Below are 23369 nucleotides of genomic sequence, written 5' to 3'. Positions count from 1 at the left end.
GTGATAGGCTACATTAATCGTCACGTAGCCTATCACGGGGGCGTTTTTTTTTTTAAAAAAAAACTTTTGAGTTTGCGGCCGAGCGAGGCAAGGCGCCTCCTCCCCGGCCTGAATTTCAGCCGGGCGAGGCGGGAAGCCTCCCCCCCGGCCTGAATTTCGGCCGGGCGAGGCGGGAAGCCTCCCCCCCGCCTGAACTTCACGGGGGGAGCAGCGAAGCGCCTCCCCCCCACCGTGAAAAACTTCGAGGACAGGTAAGTGAATTTCGTCCACCCCTAGCACCAACCTACCTGCATAATAGGCTACCTTGCAAATATTTATCCAAAATAAAGAGTTATTGGCCTTCCACATTTTTATCATAAGCAGTAACTCTCCTAAGCTATGATTTTCATAGAGAAGGAAATGGAATATTAATATATATCCCTGTATTAAGTTTGACTCAGTTTGATTCTAACCGGCATTCTAACAGAAGCATTTGTGCTGACATGCTGTTAACCTCACTGACCCCTGAGACTTTTATTGTTAAAGGAACATGAGAAAATTGAGGTGGGATCATTTTCCCAGGTAAATTCAGGAAAAGCCAGTTTTCCCACAAAAAGTCAGGAAAATGTGCATCAGTTAAGAAAGTTGTGAATAGATAACTGCTTACTGGACTATTGTTCACATGTGTTCAGGTTATGATGCAAATAAGCGAACATAAAATATTGTGGAAAGTAAATAGAACTGAAAGATACCATATTTGACATAGTCCAAGATAATAAACATAGGAAAGAGAAGCAGGTGTTTCCTTGTTTTGAATGGAAGTGTGTCTCAGCAAAGTTGACATGAAGTGAAGTAAAAGCATTATTCCCAAATTGTAGCTGGGAACGTTGGAAATAAAAATAATTAATTTCTAGAGAAACTCTGTTGTGTGGAAATATACATAAGCAAGTTGATTTAAAAAATCATTTAAATATTAGAGGCAAAATCCAGGAACTTCAGAACCAAATATCGGTTCTCACCAGGACATACCATCTGCCCTCTTGAGAGACCACCTGTCTCATTGACTTCTCTGCTCTGTTTTGCTACAAGCTCAGAAATGTCATTGGGTAAGAAACTTTTAATCTTTACCATGAAAGACAATGCTCCTAAAATGATTCTTTAAAGGGTTTTTTTAATGTGTTTTATTTGCACCCACTTTGTATTTTGTACTTGTTTTATGCTTTTACATCTAATGTGAACCATGTAGAAACTGCTTAAGATTTTGAAGTAAAAGATGAAAAAAAAAAAGCCTGATCTGAGTCCTGTTTAAAAACTCTGTGCTAATACAAGGGATTTTGTAAACTTACAATTTCTTTGGTGACACACTGTTCCTGGAATATGGCAGGGGATATAATATCTGCTGATCCATGATCTAGCTAAATACAGAAATCCCATATCATAAAAGCCCTAGACAAGGACAAATCTGTCACAAAATGTTGGTGTGTTTATTGTGGACATATTGTCTTTTTAAAAAATAAATCACACCCTATATCACTTTCCCCTATGTTGGAAAATATATTGTTGTTAATGTGCCAAATAAATATAGCAACTGGTGATTTTTAGAATAATCCTATGGAAATCAAGGAGGGAGGGATCCATCACTTCCTAAACCTTACTGGGCTTCCACCTGCCAGGATGGAAGTGGGGTGACTTTTTACCACTTTGCCAGGGGGCCCTAGCCAGCCTCTTTCAGTCTACTCAAGTAGCCAACTCCAGATGCAGACAAAGGATTCTTTTCAAGGCTTTATTCCTTTTACAAATTAATAACTCTTTCACCAGCGACTAAGCAGAGTAACCTATGCCCGGGGTTGGAAACAGTTGGTCCCCGTTTGTATGAGAATCACTTGCAGACCCCGAACTTATGGGCTAGGGAGAGTCCCTCCCTTTTTCCCTTGGGTCCTCTGGACGCGACCGTTGTTTGCATGCCAAACGGGCGCTACGCCTCCTTTCCGTGCCCTCCATAGCTCATCGCTCTTTGCATCTGCATCGAGCATCCAGCCAGCCCTCCTCCTGTGCTCTTTCATTCCCAGGACTGCTATCTATATCTGGAATGCTGGCAGGAGGAATCTCTGCCAGCTGCAGGGCCTGGGAGGGATGAGCATGCTCCTCTCCCATGGACGGCTGTTCCTCCTCAGAATCAGAACTGCTCTGAGGTTCTATGGGCTTGGTGTCCACCCTGACATCATCCCCGCTCCCATGATGCCTCCCCAGGCTTGTGGAGGTACAGCTGGTGGAAACGCCTCAGCAGCAATGGAGCATGTACATATTCCATGGGTTCCCAGGATTGTTCATCTGGCCCGTACCCCTTCCGGTCCACCAGATATTGCAGGTGTCCGCGAGAAAGGTGGGAATCCAGAATCTCCGTGACCTCAAACTCTTCCTCCCTCTCCACCAGCACTGGTAGCGGCAGGGGGGGGGGAGCCGGTTGAGCAATGAAACCAGGGGGGACAGCAAGTACTGATGAAAAACAGGATGGATCTTCATGGAGGGGGGGAGAGACAGGTGAAAAGCAGCAGGGTTAATCTGGGCAGTAATCTGGAAAGGCCCCGTGCAACAAGGCATGAGCTTACTTGTGGGTGAGTGAGAGGGGAGGTATTGGGTGGACAACCAAACCCAGTATCCCGGTTGCAGAGACAGACCCGGCTGGTGCTGTCAGTCTGCAGAGGCCTTGTAGGCTGTCTTGGCTTGCTTGAGGGAGTCCCGTAAGAGGTGGTGTACCGCTCTCAACTCCTCTAAAAAGTCATGGGCAGCCGGCACTGAAGAGGGAACTAGGGTGGATGGGAAAGCCTTGGGGTGGTAACCAAAATTGGCAAAAAATGGAGTTTGGCGGGTGGAAGTATGGCAGGCATTGTTATAAGCAAATTCTGCGAGAGGCAGCAAGGAAAACCAGTCATCTTGCTGGTAATTGACATAACAGAGCAAATATTGCTCCAGAGTCACATTGGTGCGCTCGGTCTGACCGTCTGTCTGTGGATGGTGGGCGGAGGAAAGACAGAGCATCACATGTAGAAGCCCAAGTAGCTCCCTCCAGAAATGGGCAGTGAATTGGGGCCCCCTATCCAAAATGAGACCCTCGGGCCATCCGTGGAGCCGGAAAACATGCACCACAAACAGCTCTGCCATCTCCCTGGCTGTGGGCAATCCAGAGCAGGGGATAAAATGGGCCATCTTAGAAAACAAATCCACCACCACCAGAATGGTGGTCTTACCATGTGAGGGAGGCAAGTCAGTGATGAAGTCAAGGGAGAGCAGTTTCCAAGGGCCTGAGGGGGTAGGCAGGGGGTGAAGCAAGCCTGTGGGCTTGCCTGAGGGGTCCTTTGCCCACTGGCAGGTTGGGCAGGAGGCAACATAGGACTTGACGTCCCGACACACATGAGGCCACCAAAAATCCCGCATCACTCCGTGCTGGGTCATGGCGACGCCAAAATGCCCAGCTGTGGGGAAGTTGTGGCTACGTAGACTACGTAGATTAGTCGTGGCTACGTAAATGTTTACGTAGACTACAGCGAAAATAAGGGCAACGCAAATAGCGTTGCCCTTATTTTCGCCATAGTCTACGTAAAGATTTACGTAGACTACAGCGACCAAATAAGGAACGGGAATGGCGGCTCCCTATGGGGGCCGCCATTATCCGTACGCGCTTTTTTTTTTTTAAAGTCACCCGTGATAGGCTACGTGACGATTTACGTAGCCTATCACAGCTGACTTTGCAAATCTAGCCGTGATAGGCTATGTTAATCGTCACGTAGCCTATCACGGGGGCGTTTTTTTTTTTTCTTTTATTGCAATGGCGGTGGTGGCAGCCGGTCGAAAGATTGGCTGCCGCCCCCGCCGAACACCCGCCGAACCGCTGGCCGGACCCACCGCCGGGACGGACATTCTGCAAAGGTAAGTCCTGTCCTGGGGGGGTGCGGGGTGCGGGGGGGGTGCGGAGAATTTCTCCCCGAAACTTGTTCGGGGGGCTGAACACATTGGCGCTCGGCCCCCCGAAGTTTCGGGGAGAAATTCTCCGCCATCCCTAGGCTGCTGCCGCCATTTGCAGTCTGTGTTTTTTTCCCCCCATAGATGTGATAGGCTATGTAAAGACTTAAGTAGCCTATCACGTCTGGGTTAAAAACAACAACACGTACACGAATGGCGGCAGCTATGGCTAGGGATGTATGAAACTCCCCTTACCTGGCTCCACTGGGTTTCGCTGGGGGGGAGGCCCTCCGTCCCTCCCCCCGGAATCCTCGCCAGCCGACTCTGCTCTGCGGGGATTCCGCGGAGCCGCCAGCCAGCTCCGCCAGCAGCTGGACATCCGGCCACTGGCTAGCAGGGATGCAAATGGCGGCAGCCGTAGCCGCCGCCATTTGCGTCCCTGTAGTCAGCCGTGATAAGCTACATAAAGACTTACGTAGCCTATCACGTCTGGCTTAAAAAAAAAACACACACGCATGTACGCAAATGGCGGTGGCTAAGGCCACCGCCATTTGCGTTCTTTATTTTTGGCCATATTAGTCTACGTAAATATTTACGTAGACTAAGACGGCGAAAATAAGGGGGAATACAAATAACGTCCGCTATGCTATTTGCGTTCCCCTTATTTTCGCCTTCCTAGTCTACATAAATATTTATGTAGACTAAGATAGCCACGCATTTGTTTGCTTTTTTAAGCCAGATGTGATAGGCTATGTAAGTCTTTACGTAGCCTATCATGTCTTGTTAAAAAAAAACAAAACCCCCCGACAACACTGCAAATGGCAGCAGCGGCAGCCGGTCGGAAGACCAGCCGCCACAGCTGATGCCGCCGAAGCCACCACTGGAGCCGCTGCCACCCGGAAGATCCGCCCCAGGTAAGTCTCATCCCGGGAGGGATCCGCGGGGGGGGCAGGGGGGGCAGGCCGTTCCGCCACAGATTTTGGGGGGCCAAATGCACCACGAGATCCGTGGTGGAATTCTCTGTCATCCCTAGCTACGGCCGCTGCCATTTGCGTTCCTTATTTTTCGGCGTCTTTGTCTGCGTCAATATTTACGTAGACTAAGATGAAGAAAAGAAAGGGGAATGCAAATAGCGCCCATTATGCTATTTGTGTTCCCCTTTCTTTTCTTCATCTTAGTTTATGTAAATATTAGGGATGTCAGAGAATTTCTCCATGAATCTCGGGGAGGCCGAATGCTAGTGCATTCGGCCCCCCAAAATTGGTGGAGAAACGGTCTGCCCCCCTGCCCCCTGGGATGGGACTTACCTTGCTCGAATGTCCCTGGTGGCGGCAGCTCTGGCGGCGGTTCGGTGGCGGCAGCTGGTCTTCTGACCGGCTGCCGCCACCGCCATTTCCAAGTAAAACAAACAAACAAACAAACGTGATAGGCTACGTAAAGATTTACATAGCCTATTACGGCTAGATTTTTAAAAAACACCATGATAGGCGCCCCGTCCCTCCCCGCCGAAATTCTGGCTGGGGGGGAGGCACCCCATCCCTCCAGCCACAAAACCTCGTTGTCTGCCGGAACGCAAATGGCGGCGGCCGTAGCCGCCACCGTTTGCATCCCTGCAGTCAGCCATGACAGGCTACGTAAATGTTTACGTAGCCTATCACGGCTGACTTAAAAAAAACAACAACAAAAGCATACGCAAATGGCGGCGCCCATGGGCACTGCCATTTGCATTCCTTATTTTGGCACGTGTAGTCTACGTAAACATTTACGTAGACTACGGCAAAAATAAGGGCAACGCTATTTGCATTCCCCTTATTTTCGCGGTAGTCTACGTAAATGTTTACGTAGACTACACGTGCCAAAATAAGGAACACAAATGGCGGCGCCCATGGGTGCTGCTATTTGTGTACGCGGTTGTTGTTTTTTTACTCAACTGTGATAGGCTATGTAAGCATTTATGTAGCCTATCATGGCTGACTGCAGGGACGCAAACGGTGGTGGCTACGGCCGCCGCCATTTGCGTCCCGGCAGACAACGAGGTTTTGCGGCTGGAGGGATGGGGTGCCTCCCCCTCAGCCAGAATTTCAGCGGGGAGGGACGGGGCGCCTTTCCTCTGGCCAGAATTTTGGCAGGGAGGACAGGGCGCCTCCCCACCCCGCCAGAATTTTGGGGGGAGGGACAGAGCGCCTCCCCCCCACCGCAAAGCAAGCATCGGGATCAGGTAAGGGACTTTCGTCCATCCCTAGTAAATATTGACGTAGACTAAGACGGCGAAAAATAAGGAATGCAAATGGTGGTGGCCATAGCCGCTGCCATTTGTGTACGTGTTTTTTTTTTTTTACCCAGAGCCCTCCGCGGCCTGAAATCCAGCTGCGGATGGCCCTGGCCTGGGCTTCGCCAGCTGCTCCGTGGAGCTGTCACAGAGCACAGCTGGCCATCAAGGATTCCTGGGCGGAGGACCGGATCGCCTCCCCCCCCTGTCGATTCCGGGGGGAGGGACGGAACACCTCCCCCTCACCATGAACAGAATCCGCAAAAAGGTAAGTCACTTTTGTACATCCCTACACAAACTCCACTTGCTGAAGCCCCCAAGAAATCTGAGGATTATGCTTAGAGAGCCAGGAAACACCCAGCACGATTGGGTATAGGTAGGGGTGGATGAAATGACTTACCTGTCGTCGAAGCTTGTTCGCGGTTGGGGGGAGGCGCTTCGCTGCTCCCCCCGCGAAGTTCAGGCCGGGGGGGGAGGCTTCCCGCCTCGCCCGGCCGAAATTCAGGCCAGGGGAGGAGGCTTCCCGCCTCGCCCGGCCGCGAAATCAAAAGTTTTCTCAAAACTCAAAAGTGCGAACTCAAATAGCGTTGCCCTTATTTTCGCCGTAGTCTACGTAAATCTTTACGTAGACTACAGCGACCAAATAAGGTATGGGAATGGTGGCTCCCTATGGGGGCCACCATTATCCGTACATGCTTTTTTTTTTTAAAGTCACCCGTGATAGGCTACGTGACGATTTACGTAGCCTATCACGGCTGACTTTGCAAATCTAGCCGTGATACGCTACGTTAATCGTCACGTAGCCTATCATGGGGGCGTTGTTTGTTTTTTATTGCAATGGCGGTGGCGGCAGCCAGTCGAAAGATCGGCTGCCGCCCCCGCCCAGGACGAACACCTGCCGAACCGCCGGCCGGACCCACCGCCGGGAGGGACATTCGGCAAAGGTAAGTCCAGTCCCGGGGGGGGGGTGCGGGGGGGGGGTGGAGAATTTCTCCCCGAAACCTGTTCGGGGGGCCGAACACGTTGGCGCTCGGCCCCCCGAAGTTTCGGGAAGAAATTCTCCACCATCCCTAGGTATAGGGGAACCTTGGCCAAGTGAAACTGAATCTGCTCAATGTGGGACTGGGCGCGCAGAGTGAGTGGAATTGTAATACAGGTCACCGCGCCCGAAGAGAGAGGACACCCATCGATGGTCTCCACTGCAAAGGGGGCAGGAAGGGGCAGGGTAGGAATCTTGTGGAAGAGAGTGAACGTTTTATCCATGAAAGTGGTCATAGTCCCCTAAAGCCAGGGCGTCCACCCCACCCCACTGGGAGGAGCGTAGGTGAACCGCCAATAGCAGATGGGATGGTGGGGGGGGGTTGTGGAAGGCACCCACCCGGTGGGGAACCGACCCCCATACTGGAGGCCCCCAACAGGCTTGGGGGGCAGTCTAGTCAGGTCTGGGGATGAGGAGGAGGAGGAGGGGGAAGGGGAAGGGGAGGAGGGGGAGGCAGAGGAGGTGCGGATCTAATGCAGCAGGTCTTGGTGAAATGGCTCAGTTTTCCATACCGAAAGCAGCAGCGCTCAGCTCGCTGGCTCTCAAGCTCCTCTGGCGGCAGCGGGGCTCGGGTAGCCCCCAGCTGCATCTGGGTCTTCTCCGCCCCCACTGCAGGGGCGGGGTGTGTGAAAGGGGGCAGGAAATTTGGGGGAATGGGAGGAGGGAAATCTCGGCCCCCGGCACCTCGCCAGGTCTGCTGGCGCCCCTCCAGCAGACTATCTATCTGGAGGCAGGTCTGGATGAGGTCCTCCAAAGTCAGCGGGCTGGGTGTGCATGCCAACTCATCCAAGATCTCGTCATTTAAACCGTCCAAAAACTGAGCCACCAGCGCAGCATCATTTCACTGTAAATCCTGCATCAGCAAGCGAAAAGTTGTCGCATAGCTGGAAACTGAGTCCTTGCCCTGCCTGAGGCGGCGAATCTCCCGAGAAGCCGTCTGCGTATGCAGGGGGTCACCGAAAAAATGGGCCATCTCTGTCATGAAACCTTGATAGTCCCCGAGCAGGGGGTCGTTAGCGAGAAGGAGTCCCGAAGCCCATTTAGCGACCACGCTAGGGATGGGGGAGAATTTCTCCCCAAAACTTCGGGGGGCCGAGTGCCAACGCATTCGGTCCTCCGAAGGTTGTTCGGGGAGAAATTCTCCGCCCCCCGCCTGCCCCGCCAGGATTGGACTTACCTTTCACGAGTGTCGCTCCCGGCAGCGGGTCCTGGCGGCGGTTCGGCAGGTCTTCGTCAGGGGCAGGGGCGGCAGCCGGTCTTTTGACCGGCTGCCACCGCCGCCATTACAAGAAAAGTAAAAAAAAAAAAATGCCCCTGTGATAGGCTATGTAACGATTAACGTAGCCTATCATGGCTAGATTTGCAAAGTCAGCAAAGGGTGACTTTGAAAAAAAAAAAAAAGCGTGTACGCTAATGGCGGCCCCCATAGGGAGTCGCCATTCGCGTTCCTTATTTGGTCCCTGTAGTCTACGTAAAGATTTACGTAGACTACAGCGAAAATAAGGGCAACCCAAGTAGCGTTGCCCTTATTTTCACCGTAGTCTACGTAAATCTTTACGTAGACTAAAAAGGTAAAGGTGTCCCCAACCAGTCGTGTCCAACACTAGGGTGCGGTGCTCATCCCCGTTTCTAAGTTGAAGAGCCAGCGCTGTCCGAAGATGCTTCCGTGGCCATGTGGCCAGCATGACTGAACACCGAGGTGCACGGAACGCTGTTACCTTTCCCGCCGAGGCGGTACCTATTTATCTATTTGCAATTTCTTGCTTTCGAACTGCTAGGTTGGCAAAAGCTGGGACTGAAGACGGGAGCTCACTCCGTCATGCAGCACTCGGGTCTCGAACTGCTGACCTGCCGACCTTCCAGTCTGCAGTTCAGCGTCTTAACCACTAAGCCACTGCGGCCTGTGGTAGTACGTAGACTACAGGGACCAAATAAGGAACGCGAATGGCGGCTCCCTATGGGGGCCGCCATTTGCGTACGCCTTTTTTTTTTTTTAAAGTCACCTGTGATAGGCTACGTGATGATTAACATAGCCTATCACAGCTGACTTTGCAGATCTAGCCATGATAGGCTACGTAAATCATTACGTAGCCTATCACGGGGCGTTTTTGTTTTTGTTTTACTTTTCTTTTGAAGTTCGCGGCCGGGGAGACGGGGTGCTTCTCCCCAGCCTGAATTTCGGCCGGGCGAGGCGGGAAGCCTCCCCCCCCGGCCTGAACTTCGGGGGGAGAAGCGAAGCGCCTCCCCCCCACCGTGAAGCAAGCTGCGAGACCAGGTAAGTGACTTTTGTACATCCCTAGGCCACGCTGGAAAGTAGGTTAATGATGAAGTCCACACAAACCTGTTCCATCAGGAAATCCTCAGGTCGAAGGCGCATGTACAGCTCCGATTGGGCCCTGAAAATCTGAAAAAGTCCCTTCTCTCCAGAAAACTTTTCTGGCAAGGCCACCAGGCACTTGCGGCGAGGGGGAATTGGAGGTGGTGGGGGTTGAGCTGCAGCTTGTAGATTCTGCAGGGCAGCTGTCAGTTGAGCCATTTGATCATGGAGAATCTGGTTCTCTTGCGCCAGAGCCTGCACCGTCGGATCTCCGGCACCCTCCATTTGGCAGTAGGAGGAGAGCGAGAGAGAAAGAGAAAGAGGAATGGGGACCAAGCTGTCAGGGGGCCCTAGCCGGCCTCTTTCAGTCTACTCCAGTAGCCAGCTCCAGACACAGACAAAGAATTCTTTTCAAGGCTTTATTCCTTTTACAAATGAATAACTCTATCACCAGTAGAGCAGAGTAACTTATGCCCGGGTTGGAAACAGTTGGTCCCTGTTTTGAACGAGAATCACTTGCAGACCCTGAACTTATGGGCTAGGGAGAGTCTCTCCCCTTTTCCCTTGGGTCCTCTGGACGCGACCATTGCTTGCGCACCAAACGGGTGCTACGCCTCCTTTCCGCACCCTCCATAGCTCGTCGCTCTTTGCATCTGTGTCAAGCATCCAGCCAGCCCTCCTCCTGCTTTCTTTCCCTCCCAGGACCGCTATCTATGTCTGGAATGCCGGCAGGAGGAATCTCTGCCACCTGCAGGGCCTGGGAGGGATGACCATGCTCCTCTCCCACGGACGGCTGTTCCTCCTCAGAATCAGAACTGCTCTGAGGTTCTATGGGCTCAGTGTCCACCCTGACACACTTTTACCTTTCTTTTCTTTGCTGGTTTTTCTCTTTTTAAATCCCCCCTCCTGTTGGAAGGGGAAAGGACTATGGCAACTTCAGAGGTTGGATCCACAATCTGCCTTCTGTTGAGAGAAGGGCTCCACTCATGGAAGGTGTCTCTTCCCAATTTGTGAGATCCCCTTGTACCACAGCTTACCACCTTCATCAGGGTCCTCTGGCACTCTATGTAGCATTTTCAGTGGAGTGGAGGAGCTGCCATGGGAAAGAGAGGGTGGGGAAATCTGTTTGTTAGCCCATTTGCACATGCCTAAATCTGGATGCAATCCAGGGCTGGTGTTGTTCCCTCCCCACAATTCTGGGATGTTTCCAGGGAACATGGGTGAAGTGGGGGGGCTTTGGATCTAGTGGATCCAAACACTACCCAATCTGCCCTGGCATATCCTCAGACTGCCCCCTTTTGCCTTTAACGTCCCACAGAACACCACAAGTGGGCAGCCACAGCAGTGAACCTTTTCACTTGTCGTCAAAGGAAGACCTTCACAGTGGACCTCCCTCTCCTGCTGTGAGAGAGAGATTCACAGTATCCTATGGCTCCTGTATTCAGTGATGGATGTAATTTCCTCTAAGAATTACATCACTGCCATTCTGTAATTAGGATCATGAATTCCCCTCCCTTTCCAGGTTGCAGTTCTTAAATAATATTCCATACCTACCTTGGCTTTCCCTCTTCCTGTGTCCAAAGTCAATACTTGTTTGAAAAAGATAATTCAGAAAATCTTTACTTAGGAACATCACCATTATCATGACTTTTTAAATAGGAATCTTTCTGCTTCATTACCTGTCTTGCACAATAGAAACCATGTATTAATCAACTTACTTGAATCAGCTACTCTAATGAGTGCTGAGTTTTCCCTTCTTGTGATTACAAAATGTTCAGAGAAAAATGGAATCCAGATAAAATCTTTTCAACTACTGGAGTGTAAGTACAAGCATACCAGATGATCTACATAGGAGAGGATAAAAAGGCTTATTTGAAAAGAGTTGTGTGCACATAAGCTAAACACCTGATAGGCCACAATGCATATCTAGTGGGCTGCATTTAACTTTGTGGGTCAGCTATTCCACAGGCCTGTGTTTTGCAGATGTCCCGTACCAATAAATGCCATGACTTGATGTGCAGGTGAACCCAAGTGTATAGGGGAATTAACAGTTACATTAGCACTCCCATGGGTCTTTCCTGGATTCAAGATATTCTCATGAGGTTTCTGACAGTTCTGAGAAAGACTATCCAATGGATCTGATCCAACTCTAATTGTGGTTTGTTGCATGTTATTAGTAAACCTGTCCTGAGGATGTGCATTCTTTGGTGCATCAGATGAGAAAAGAGAAGGGCCATAGCTTAGTGGCACATGATTTGCATGTAAAAGGTCCTAGGTTCAATCCCCTGACATTGCTAGGTAGGGCCAGGAAAGACTTCTCTCTGAAACCTTGAGAGCTGCTGTCTCTTGACATAGACAATACTGACCTAGATGAGGCAATGGTCTGACTTGGTATAAGGCAGCTTCCTGTGTTCCTATCAGACATATTCATGAATTTCTGTGAGGACAAGGTAAGCATTATGATCTGCATCTACACTGAGTGCTAGCTGTGGGATTTATCTTCACCAGCAGAGGCTGGTGGCTCTGATGTCATGGGGCAGTTGATCCACTCTGGGTTTCAGTCAGAACCAGGCAGAACCCTAAAGGTGCTGGATAGAGTTCTGGCTGGTTTTGACTGATACCCAGAGCAGATTTACTACCCGACTTACATCAGAGCCACCAGTCTCCCTGATCTGCACATAAGCAGTTCCTCCTTGCTGGATTGGGGTATTTATGGGGAATATCCATATTCAAAAAAGCTAATCCAAATAATGTGTCACAATAAAAGGTAGTGTGAAATCTGCAAAAGCAGTTGGTGCTCTCCACCTCTAAATACAATTTATTTTCATATACTTGATTTGTCTTGACAGGATCACAATATTTACATAAAACATCTAATAGAACATTCAATTATCCTGATTGGGCTTTATGCAGCCATATACCACATTGTACTTTTGCACCAACAGAGCATCATGTGACCATACCAGGTCAACCTTTAAACTGGGCAGTGTGACACTCTTACTCTTTCCCATCCATGTTTTTTTTTTTTTTTGTCCCAGTTTGTCCCAGAGAGTTTGGGATGCAACCAGTTAAATTGTAGAAAATGTGTAGTCTGAAAATTTGTTGTGTGACCTTTCACACAGACCTCCAGCCTGCCTTTCTGTCTTCCTAGGTTCAAATGGTCAACCTTTTGTTTCACCCCTGCCCAATTTCCTAAGGCAAGTCTTGCCATGGCATCTGTTTCACAGGAAGGGACCCATAAATATGCAGTCTAGTTTTTTGGTAAGGGATTCCAGTTGATGTTAGAAGAAGATGCTGGGTTTCCACCATCTTCCTCCTCTCCAACCTCCCACTGACACTTCATTTGATGTTGAACATTCTTAGTAAAGCTACCTTGTTCTTTCTAGACACTTCTGTTGTTGACTTGTGTTAGGAGTTGTTGCATTCTGTTATTGTATTGCCTAAACTCATAAGGGTCTGGTGGGATTATGGTTTTGGGTTTCTTATTTGACTGGAGGCTGACAAACCTCAAGAGTGGAAAGAAGCCGAAGCTGAAGTCTACATATGCAACAATCATTTCTTGTATATAAGCTGACAATATAAAATACTTAACTCAGGCATCTGACTAGACTAATTTGGAGATTCCAAAGAGGGGTCTCTCCAGGTCCTCCAGGCAGAATATGGACTCCTATCTCCTAACCCCAGCCCCATTCTTTCCCCCCTCCCTCCAAAACCCAGATCTCACATCCCCCAACTACTCCTAATTTCCTACCCTAAGAAAAAGAGAAGAATAGTTTAATAGTTTCCAGCTCTATGAAATCCTCTTTGAGATAGATGGACCAGAACTAAACACGGTACTCCAAATGCACCATGGCATTCTTTAAAAGGCCTTTCCCTATTAATACTGCCCCTTTCCTATTAAATACTAACATGCAATTTGCCTCCTACCACCACCGCTCATGTAAATAGTAAATGTTGATGTTTTTACTGAGCTGTCTACCACCCGTCCAAGATCTCTTTCCTGGTTAGTAAAATCCAGTTTAGACCCCATCAGTCTACCCCATGAGAGTTTTGTTTTTGTTTTGTTTTTTGCACAAGTGTGAATCACTTTACAGTTACTTACTCTAAATGTCATTGGCGTCATGTTACCCTGCCATTCACCCACTTAAGAGAGTTCCTTTTGGAGATCTTTGCAGGTTGCTTGGATTTCCATCATCCTGAACGATTTGATGTGATCCATGAACTTGACAATCTCATTGCTCACTCCCAGCCCCAGCGCATTTAGATTTTTTAAACATCACTGGTCCCAATACAGATTCTTGTTTAATTCATTTTGAAAGCTGCCCATTTATTCCTGTCCACTGTCTCCTGTTACAGATTCATAAGACAACCTCTCCTTTCATCCATTGACTTAGGAGTCTTTTGGTCAATGACTCCATCAAACTCCTTTTGGCTCTCCAATTATATGTCCTGGGTTCCCACTTACTGAAGACCCCTCTTTGTGTCTGTTGCATATGGGTGTGAGGAAGGAGTACAGGCAACCTTCTTCCTTGTGCAGCCAGTGGCCTACTGGGCTGACTTGTCTTCTAGCTGCACCTTGGTCCAGGCTCCTCCCTAAGAACCAATCAGCTACACCAGCTAGGGCTGTAGGGGCCGTGGAGTAGTCCTGAGAGGGAAATTTTCCACTCTGGTCCACTCTTGGGCCATAAATAGGGGCCTTGCCTGGAGTTTCAGTATTGCTCTTGCTGACATCCCCATCTTCCCACCCTACTTATAGCACTCATTACTTTGCTATAAATAACTAGCCTCTGATTGACAGGTCTGGGAACAAATTTTACAGGTTTTGATAACTGGAGTCAGTGATATAAGTCTGGCCCCCTCCCCTTCTCATAGCAATATTGGTGTTTTATCATTGAATCACCTTGCTCTTTGTAGCCATCCCAACTTTTTGCAGGCACTTGAGGCAATACGTCAGATCCATAACAGAGGTAAGCAGTAGGGATGTCAGAGAATTCCACGATGGATCTCAGTGAGGCCGAATGCCAGTGCATTTGGCTCCCCGAAACCTGTCGCGGAACGACGCCTCCACCCTCCCACCCCACGAAAGGCACGCGGGACAAAGTCCCCGCCGTCCCCACCCCATGAAAGGCGCGCGAAATGGAGCACCTACCTGCTCCTGTCCGCGCTGCTGTGCGAATGGCGGCCATCCTGCGGCCGCCATTCGCGTCTTCCTCTTCAGCCATGATAGGCTACGTAAATACTTACGTAGCCTATCACGGCTCATGCAGGGACGCCATTTGCATCCCTGCAGAGAACATGATAGGTTACATAAGTATTTACATAGCCTATGACGGCGGGGGGGGGGAACCCGAGCATACGCAAATGGCGGTAGCCGCCGCCATTTCCGTACACTGGGTTTTCCCCCTGCCGTGATAGGCTACGCAAATTTTTATGTAGCCTGTCACGGCGAAAGAAAGGGACGCAAATGATGGTGGCTGCGACAGCTGCCATTTGCGTTCCTGCAGGGCTGCCCAGCGGCTGGATGTCCGGCTGCAGGCGGCCGGAGCCAGCTGGCAGCTCTGCGGCTTGGCTGCGGAGTGGAGCTGCCCAGCCAGGATTCCGGGGGGAAGGACGGAGTGCCTCCCTCCCCCAGCAGAACCCAGCGGAGCCAGGTAAGCGGGGCTTCATACACCCCTAGTAAGCAGGGGTAGGTGCCTTGCTCCCCAGTAAAGGATCCCCTTAAGGGATCGTGGGGTGTCAATTCAAGATCCCTGCTCATCTCAGGGGTTGACATATCCAGGTTGTAGAAATAACCAATGGTATCAGTTCATGCCCTTGTGGGCTTGAGATTTGTGCCATAATCCATCGATGTTCTTTCAGCATGTGGACTGGATAGTGATATAGGTCAACAGTCAGGCTAGCTGAAGTCTGGAGCCTTGCCCTATGCAATGCCAAACATGCAGAGCTGTAGCCAATAAAGATGGCCATATTTAACCAATTTCTGTCTATGGGTAGTTCTTGCTCGTGTGCCCCACACACCTCCATAAGATCTACCAGATTACACTGGGGATGGCGGAGAATTTCTCCATGAATCTCCGGGAGGCCAAATGCCGACGCATTCGGCCCCCCGAAATTCGTGGGGAAATTCTCCACCGGACCCCCGCCCCCTCCCCCGGGATGGGACTTACCTTCGGCGAATGTCCCTCTTGGCAGTGGGTCCCGGCGGCGTTTCAGCGGCATTTCGGCGGGGGTGGGGGCGGCGGCCGGTCTCCCGACTGGCTGCCGCCACCGCCATTACAAAATAAAAAAGTAAAGTTAAAAAAACAACAACACACACCCGTGATAGGCTACGTGACAATTTACGTAGCCTATCATGGCTAGATTTCCAAAGTCAGCCATGATAGGCTACGTAAATCGTCACGTAGCCTATCATGGGTGACTTTGAAAAAAAAAAGCGTACGCAAATGGCGGTGCCCATGGGTGCCGCCATTTGCGTTCCTTATTTGGACAGGGGTAGTCTACGTAATGATTTATGTAGACTACGGCGAAAATAAGGGAATGCTATTTGCGTTGCCCTTATTTTCGCCGTAGTCTATGTAAATCTTTACATAGACTAGACATGCCAAAATAAGGAACGCAAATGGCGGCGCCCATGGGTGCCGCCATTTACGTACGCGCTTTTTTTTTCCAAAGTCACCCGTGATAGGCTACGTAACGATTTACATAGCCTATCATGGCTGACTTTGGAAATCTAGCCGTGATAGGCTACGTAAATCGTCACGTAGCCTATCACGGGTGTGTGTGTGTGTGTGTTTTTACTTTACTTTTTTTTTCGCAGCCGGGGAGACGGGGCGCTGCTCCCCGGCCTGAATTTTGGTGGCGAGGGATGGGGCGCCTCACCCCTGGCCTGAATTTCAGCTGGGCAGGGCGCCTCCCCCCCCTTGCCTGAACTTCAGGGGGAGAACCGAAGCGCCTCCCCCCCACCGCGAAGCAAGCTTCGAGAACAGGAAAGGGACTTTCATCCATCCCTAGATTACACTGATCTATAAATATATGGTACATGAAAAATGGATGGATGGGTAAAAGTTAGGGATGTATGAGAATGTTGTTTATATTCACAAATCACATGAACATGTCCAGTTCACAGTCATGAACACGTCTGTGAGCAAGAGCTCCTCCTTTGGGAAAATTTCACACTTTATCAAACTTGCGTTCACGTCCCCCAAAACACACACTTTAAACAATGCATATTTTCACATTGTATGAGGAGGGGAATGCAGATTTCAGTTCACTCTTTTTTAAAAATGTGCATTTTTAAATTTGAAATGTGCACTTTTCCTATTCGAATGAAACGAAAGGACACAATCAGGCATGGGAAATGAAGTGAACTGAGCTTCCAGGTGATGTGAGAGAATCTTGGCCATTGCAAAAATCCCTTGTTTGCCCAGCCATAGTAAAAGTGTGTTGCCCCTTTCTTCTTGTTACATTCAATGCATAGGGAAACGAAATAAAAATATTTCCCCAAACTCTGTCGATACTGAACTGCCACATTTTCATGGCTCTACTCTATATTTCTCATGGAGAAGATACACATTGTCAAGGTAAATTAAACACACATTATGAAGAGTATCTAGATTATCCACAAATTGCTTGAGAGGCTGTAGCAGGGCAGCCATGTAAGCAGGGCAAACAGCAAGTTCATTTAATGTACACTTTTAAAAGCACTACTAAGGGAGATAAGCATCCGTTTGGCAAAATTAATTCCAAAATAAAAGACTCCAGAGAGTATGCTGAATTGGAGAAAAGAACATTTGACTAGAGACATATAGCCATTAATGAAATGATTGGATTACTCAGTGCCAGTGGCATGATATCAATTAAAGGGGAAATTAGGCCAGATTGATTGGAAATTCCTAAAAAGGCTGAAGTATATGTGTCAATCCTATGTGTGTGTTTCTCCATCTGTCATTGTGAAATCTGCTTGCACTATTGATAGAAAAAAATACGCTTCATCTTTTGGGCACTTAAGGCTGCAATCCTATGCTCACTTACCTGGGAATAAATCCCACTGAAAACAATGGAATTTACTTCTGAGTGGACATGTATTGGATCATACTGTAGCTGTTGCAAAAAAGGTATATTATTAGTTCAATTTATTGGTTGTTTGATGTCATTGTTGGAAGAGAGACAGGGGGAGTCTGATCTTGTTGATTTCTCAGTGGCTTTTGATACCATTCACCATGGTATCCTTCTGGGATGATTGTCTGAGTTGGGAGTTGGAGATACTCAGATACTGCATTGCAGTGGTTTTGCTCCTACTTGGATGATTGGCTCCAGAAGGCAGTGCTTGGGGAACATTGCTTGGCCCCATGGATACTCCAGTATGGGATTCCACAGGGGTCGGTTTTGTCCCTCATGTTGTTCAACATCTAAATGAAAACACTGAGTGCGGCCATCTGGAATTTTGGAGTGCTAAGTCAGTGCTTTGCTGTGACAATGGACTGGATGGGGGCTATTAAACTGAAATTCAAACCAGACAAGACTGAGATGCTATTAGTGGGTAGTTCTTCTGACCAGATGGAGGGGGCTCAACCTGTTCTGGTTGGGGTTACATTCCCCCTGAAGGAGCAGGGTCATAGCTTGGGGGTCCTCCTGGAGCCATCTCTGTCACTTGAGGCTCAAGTAGCCTCAGTCGCATGAACTATCTTCTACCAACTGCAGTTGATGGCCCAGCTATCCCCCTATCTGGACAGGGATAACCTGGCTTCAGTTGTCTATGCTCTGGTAACCTCCCAGTTAGATTACTGCAATGCACTGTATATGGGGCTGCCTTTGAAGACAGTTCAGAAGCTATAGCTTGTGCAAAATTCGGCAGCCAGATTGATAACTGGGACAAGAAGGTCCGAACAAATAACACCAATTCTGGCCTGCTTGCAGTGGTTGCTTGTATGTTTCCAAGCCTGATTCAAGGTGCTGATTTTGACCTATAAAGCCTTACATGGATTGGGACTACAATACCTGATGGAGTGCCTCTACCAGCATGAACTGACCCATACACCACACTCAGCATCTAAGGCCCCTGTTCAGGTGCCTCCTCCAAGGGAGGCTTGGAGGAGGCCCCTGTTCAGGTGCCTCCTCCAAGGGAGGCTTGGAGGGTGGCAACAAGGAGGAGGTCCTTCTTGGTGGTGGCCCCCCAATTATGTAAAGATCTCCCTGATGAGGCCCGTGTGGTACCAGCATTGTTATCTTTGCAGCGCTGGGTTAAAACTGCAATCTTCTCTCAGGCATTTCACATCCTATAATGAGTTTTTAATCAGGTCCTGGATTGTCTTTGATTGTTTAAACATTGTTTTTAGATATATGTTGTCTCTGTGTGTGCTGTCTGTTTATACATTTTTATGTAAATAGTTTTGCACTTTGCATAATACATTTTTAATCGTTTTTAATCTTTGTGAACTGCTTAGAGAGCTTTGGCTATCGGGCTGTACAGAAATATAATACATGAAATGAATAAAACGGCACACTTAAGTCTGGATTGTTGTTTTGTGTTTGTGAAAGGTAAAGCCACTCACAACCAAAATGACCACATTAAAAAGTATAAATCTTCCACAGGAATTCCTTTTAGAGTCATTCATTAATTACAGTTATATCAATATTTTCTTCCATAATGGAGTTCAAGATAGTGTACAAGGAATTCCCAGGCACATTCTGGGACTGAACATATCCAGCCTACATATCCTAAGCCAAGCTGGTGTGTCAAGTGCCTTCAGACCCTTTTAGAATCTCTCTCTCTCTCTTTCACACACACACACACACAGGGTGCATAGTATGAGGGCCCACAGAAGGTGGAGTGTTGGGGTTGGAAAATGGGGGAGAGGATAATGGAATGAAGTATTGTAGAAGAGGGCATGGCTGGCTGGAACACTAAACAGGAGCAATCCACACTGCAACATTTTCCTGCAGACCCTTCTTGTGTCATGGGATTCAAACCAGTTCTTGTCATTGTGTCAGGGAATTGGGTCAATAATCCTGGCTTGTGAGTGGACTTGGGTAAGTTGATACAAGAGCAAGACAAGGCAAGACAAGACAGTTTGCAGGATCATCATGCTCTTTTTTTGTTTTTTGGAGAAAAACAGTACATTTCAAGGAATCAACAGTGCATACATGTCCATGAGCAAATAAGCCCCACATACATCAAAGGGACTTTCCCCTGAGTACCTGTGTGTAGAATTGCAGCCCTACAGTGCAGTCCTATACATGCCTACTCAAAAGTAAGCCCCACTGAGTACAGTGGGGCTTACTCCCAGGTACATGGGTACAGATTTGGAGGCTTAATGTGCAATCCTATGCATGTTTATTTGGCATTATGTCCCATTATGTCCAAGGAGGGTTACTTCCACATAATTGTGCATACGCTTACAGCTTTACTCATTTTCTCATACACTGAAAACATAGCCATTCTTGTGTTGAATAAATGATAATGTATTTCTAGCACAACTGAATGACAGAAATGGTTATCCTCTAATACAAAAACACTTTTTAAAAAAGTCATATAGTATGGGGAAAGGTATTATAAATTCCTTATTCCTTCTTTTCTCCCTACAATTAATTTCATAAGCATACACTGCAGAGTGCTATCCAAGGCCATGATCATGCCTACAATCTTCTGCTGTAAATATAATGATGAAAAACTATATCCCTACCTTAGTTTCTGTGCTAGCTGTTTTACCTCTGTGGTTTATGCCCTTAAATTTTCTTCGTGATCAAAATGACAGTGAATGGAAAAACAATTCAAAGGTAATTTATTTCAAAACAGATCCCTGCTTGTGCTGCTTAAGAATTTCTTTTACCCTTGCTTATTTGCAAAGAGATGAAATTCCATCAGAGTTTTAAAATGACACTTTCAATTCTATATCAGAACGTTTTTGCACTGAAACAATGCTATATGACACACTTATGTGTTTGCTTCTTTATTTATTTAATTGCATTACATTTTCACACATGTGCACATTGAAAAAAAGGGGACAGGGTTAGGATCATATGTTCCATAACATGGTAAGATGCATCTTACTATGGCCATGGAATTCAAAAGGTCTACATCTGAAAAATCTTGGAAACTAAATTCTGAAATGAAGTGTGCAAGGAAAATATTGTGCCTCGCTTTTTATGGTACACCCTGAAGGAAGGATGGCAAAAAGAAAGCAATGCTGAAGTATCTGACACTCAGCAAAATGAAATATTTATTTACTGAGATGACAGTGTCTTTTTCATTGTCTGTTTAAATGAGCACAGTTTTATGTCAACTAAACTATTTTCTGGCAATTGATGGTGGACAAATAAATCAAGCTGAAATTAATTCTTGCCTGGAGGGACAATTTCAAGATAACATATTCCTCGATGGAAATGATTTGGGAATGATTCCCAAAAGAACAACACCGCATCAGATCTGAGAATCCACACGCATTTTTAAAGGGGGGGTTAAAGCAGCCTCCCCCAACTTGGTGTCCTCCAGATGTTTTCAACTTCAGTTCCCATCAGCCCCAACTAGCATGGTCCACAGACCACAGTCAGGAATGCTGAAGCTGTGGTCCTAAACATCTGGAGGTCACCAGGCTTGGGAAGGATGGTGTAAAAATAGGATACAAGTTTCCTGTTAGTAGTTCATCTATGTTTTCTGCAGACTTCACGAGGATTTTTAGTTCCGATGCACCATTTTTTTCCTGTGCACTTCTACAAAAGCAGTGGATGCTGGTGGCTCTGATGTCAATGGGGTAGTGGATCTCCTTGGATAGCTCCTTTAGCGTTCCGACTGGTTCTGACCAAAACCCAGAGTGGATTCACTGGCCCACTGGCATCAGAGCCACCAGCCTCCACCGTACAAAAGAGATCCTCTGTGTCTGTCTGTCTGTCTGTCTGTCTGTTCGTCTGTCTCTCTCTCTCTCACACACACACACACACTATGGAGGGAAAGAAAGTTACATTACAAATGGCTTTAAGTCAAAGAACAAGCTTCCCTAGAGAAAATGTCGCTGTTGGAATCCTGCCATTGATCCAGCGGCAACACTAGCAATATGAACAGCTGCCAGCAAAGGCCAGAATTATAGTGATTCTCCTAAGAACAGTTTTCAAAACTTGGCAGTAGATTATTTTAATAGCTACAATGAGGACAGTAAAATTGGTAGCTTAAATCAGGAGAGTGGAATCATAGGACTGTAGAGCTGGAATGAGTCTTGTAGGTCAGCATTCCCCAACCTGGAGCAGACGTGTTGGACTGCAACTCCCACAATCCCCAGCCAACATGGCAGTTGCCTGGGAATTATGGGAGTGGCAGTCCAATGCACCTGGATGGCACCAGGTTGGGGAATGCTGTTATAGGCCATCTGATTCGTACTCCTGTTCAGTGCAAGAAATCCAGAGCTAAAGCATCCCCAACAGATGGGAGTCCAGCATCTTCCTGAAGACCTCCAGCAGTGGAGAGCTCTCTGCCCCTCTAGGCAGACATACCAATGTGTACGTTGCTTGGTCCAGTCCCCTATGACACTCCCAGCATAACTGGTTACAGGATCTCAGGTAGCCAGGCTGGGAAAGACCCCCACCTCTGCTGAGGCCAGTCGGAGTGGGCAGCATTGTGGAAAGTAGACTAATTACATAGAGCAATACATGGTACCTCTCAGGAAATTCACCCAATAGCACATTTCCCTGCACTGGGTCCTCCAGATTCAGTTGCTTACATTTCAGTCTGATCAAAATCCACATAAGTCCCATTGTTTTCAGTGGGAGCAAACAGAGCATTCCTAAAGGGACTGGTGAGTGAAGTGGCAGATGGCCTGCCACTTTGAAAGCCCAGCCAGCTCACACTGCCCATGGCAGGAGGAAGGGCAGCCTGTACCAGATTTTTCAATCTGATGGATCTTCATTTTGGGGGTACCCTCCATTAAAACCAATGGGGGTTAGGTGTTCAACCTTGGGGCAATGGAAGGGCTCGGGATTCAGCAGTTCCAAAGCAATCCCACTTCTGGAATGCCTCCAATCAATCAATCAATCAATATCAGGACAAAATCATTCAGTAGTACCTTCAAACAGAATCCCAACTGCCAAGCTTCTACATGTCCACTTCCCCATAAGCATAAGCAGCATGTCTACTCACAAGTAAGCTGGAGAAAGTTCTGCTGGACACATCTCAGAGGTATGCAGCAGCGGCAGCACAGGCCTCAGTAGTAAGAAAGACTGAATCAGGTGCTCCCTCCCAAGGCCCTGCCCCCTCTCCTCTGCAGGGAAGAGCTGTTCTCTCTTCATCAGCAGCTAATTGGAGATAAGAGCTTATCTCTGCTGCCCAGGCTCTCTTTGTGACAAACAGCAGGGGAAAGCTCTTTTTTCTGATCAGCTTCTAACTGGAGACAGCCTGTACAGTGCAAGGGGGAGTGGGAGTGGGGTGGATCTCTGGTTATAGCTGAAGGTGTGCAGCTGTCTGCTGTGCTAAAACCTATCAGGATCAACCTACCCATATCCTGCACTCTTCATCTGAGGGCCTCCTCCAAGTGCCTCATCTGAAGGAGGCTTGGAAGGTGGCAACTAGGAACAGAGTCTTCTCAATGGTGGCTTCCCAACTGTGGAATCCTCTCCCCAGTGAGGCCCAGCCAGCACCAATATTGTCATCTTTTTGATGGCTGGTTATGGCTTTCCTCTACTCCAGGGGCATTTGAAAGCATATGATAAGGTTTTTAACAGGCCCTGGGATTTACTGTAGATTGTTTAAAATTGTTATATTTTTGTATGTTGGTTTTTATGTTATGTTATTATATTATATTGTTAGGGTTTTAATCTTT

General features: G+C 48.0%; 1 long non-coding RNA gene across 7 annotated transcripts in view; it reads right to left on the bottom strand.

The window, feature by feature from the left end:
- LOC146350882 (uncharacterized) overlaps positions 1 to 22813 on the bottom strand; it is a 56321-nt gene extending 33508 nt beyond the window's left edge. For 4 of the 7 annotated variants that reach the window (XR_014789441.1, XR_014789443.1, XR_014789444.1 and 1 more), the window contains exons 1-2: positions 22691 to 22804; positions 9589 to 11408 (exon numbers count right to left, since the gene is read on the bottom strand). This is a non-coding gene — a long non-coding RNA (uncharacterized LOC146350882). Of the gene's footprint in view, positions 1 to 9588; positions 11409 to 22690 lie in introns of all 7 variants that reach the window. The other 3 variants (XR_014789447.1, XR_014789442.1, XR_014789445.1) reach the window with 3 other exon arrangements.
- Between the last annotated feature and the right edge of the window lie 556 nt (positions 22814 to 23369).

The sequence above is a fragment of the Heloderma suspectum genome, chromosome 3, assembly GCF_057233095.1.
Source record: "Heloderma suspectum isolate Gila_16-S chromosome 3, 16-S_ref, whole genome shotgun sequence".
Taxonomy (NCBI): domain Eukaryota; kingdom Metazoa; phylum Chordata; class Lepidosauria; order Squamata; family Helodermatidae; genus Heloderma; species Heloderma suspectum.
The sequence above is the reverse complement of the archived record's forward strand: the minus strand, read 5'-3'. Positions and strand labels throughout refer to the sequence as shown.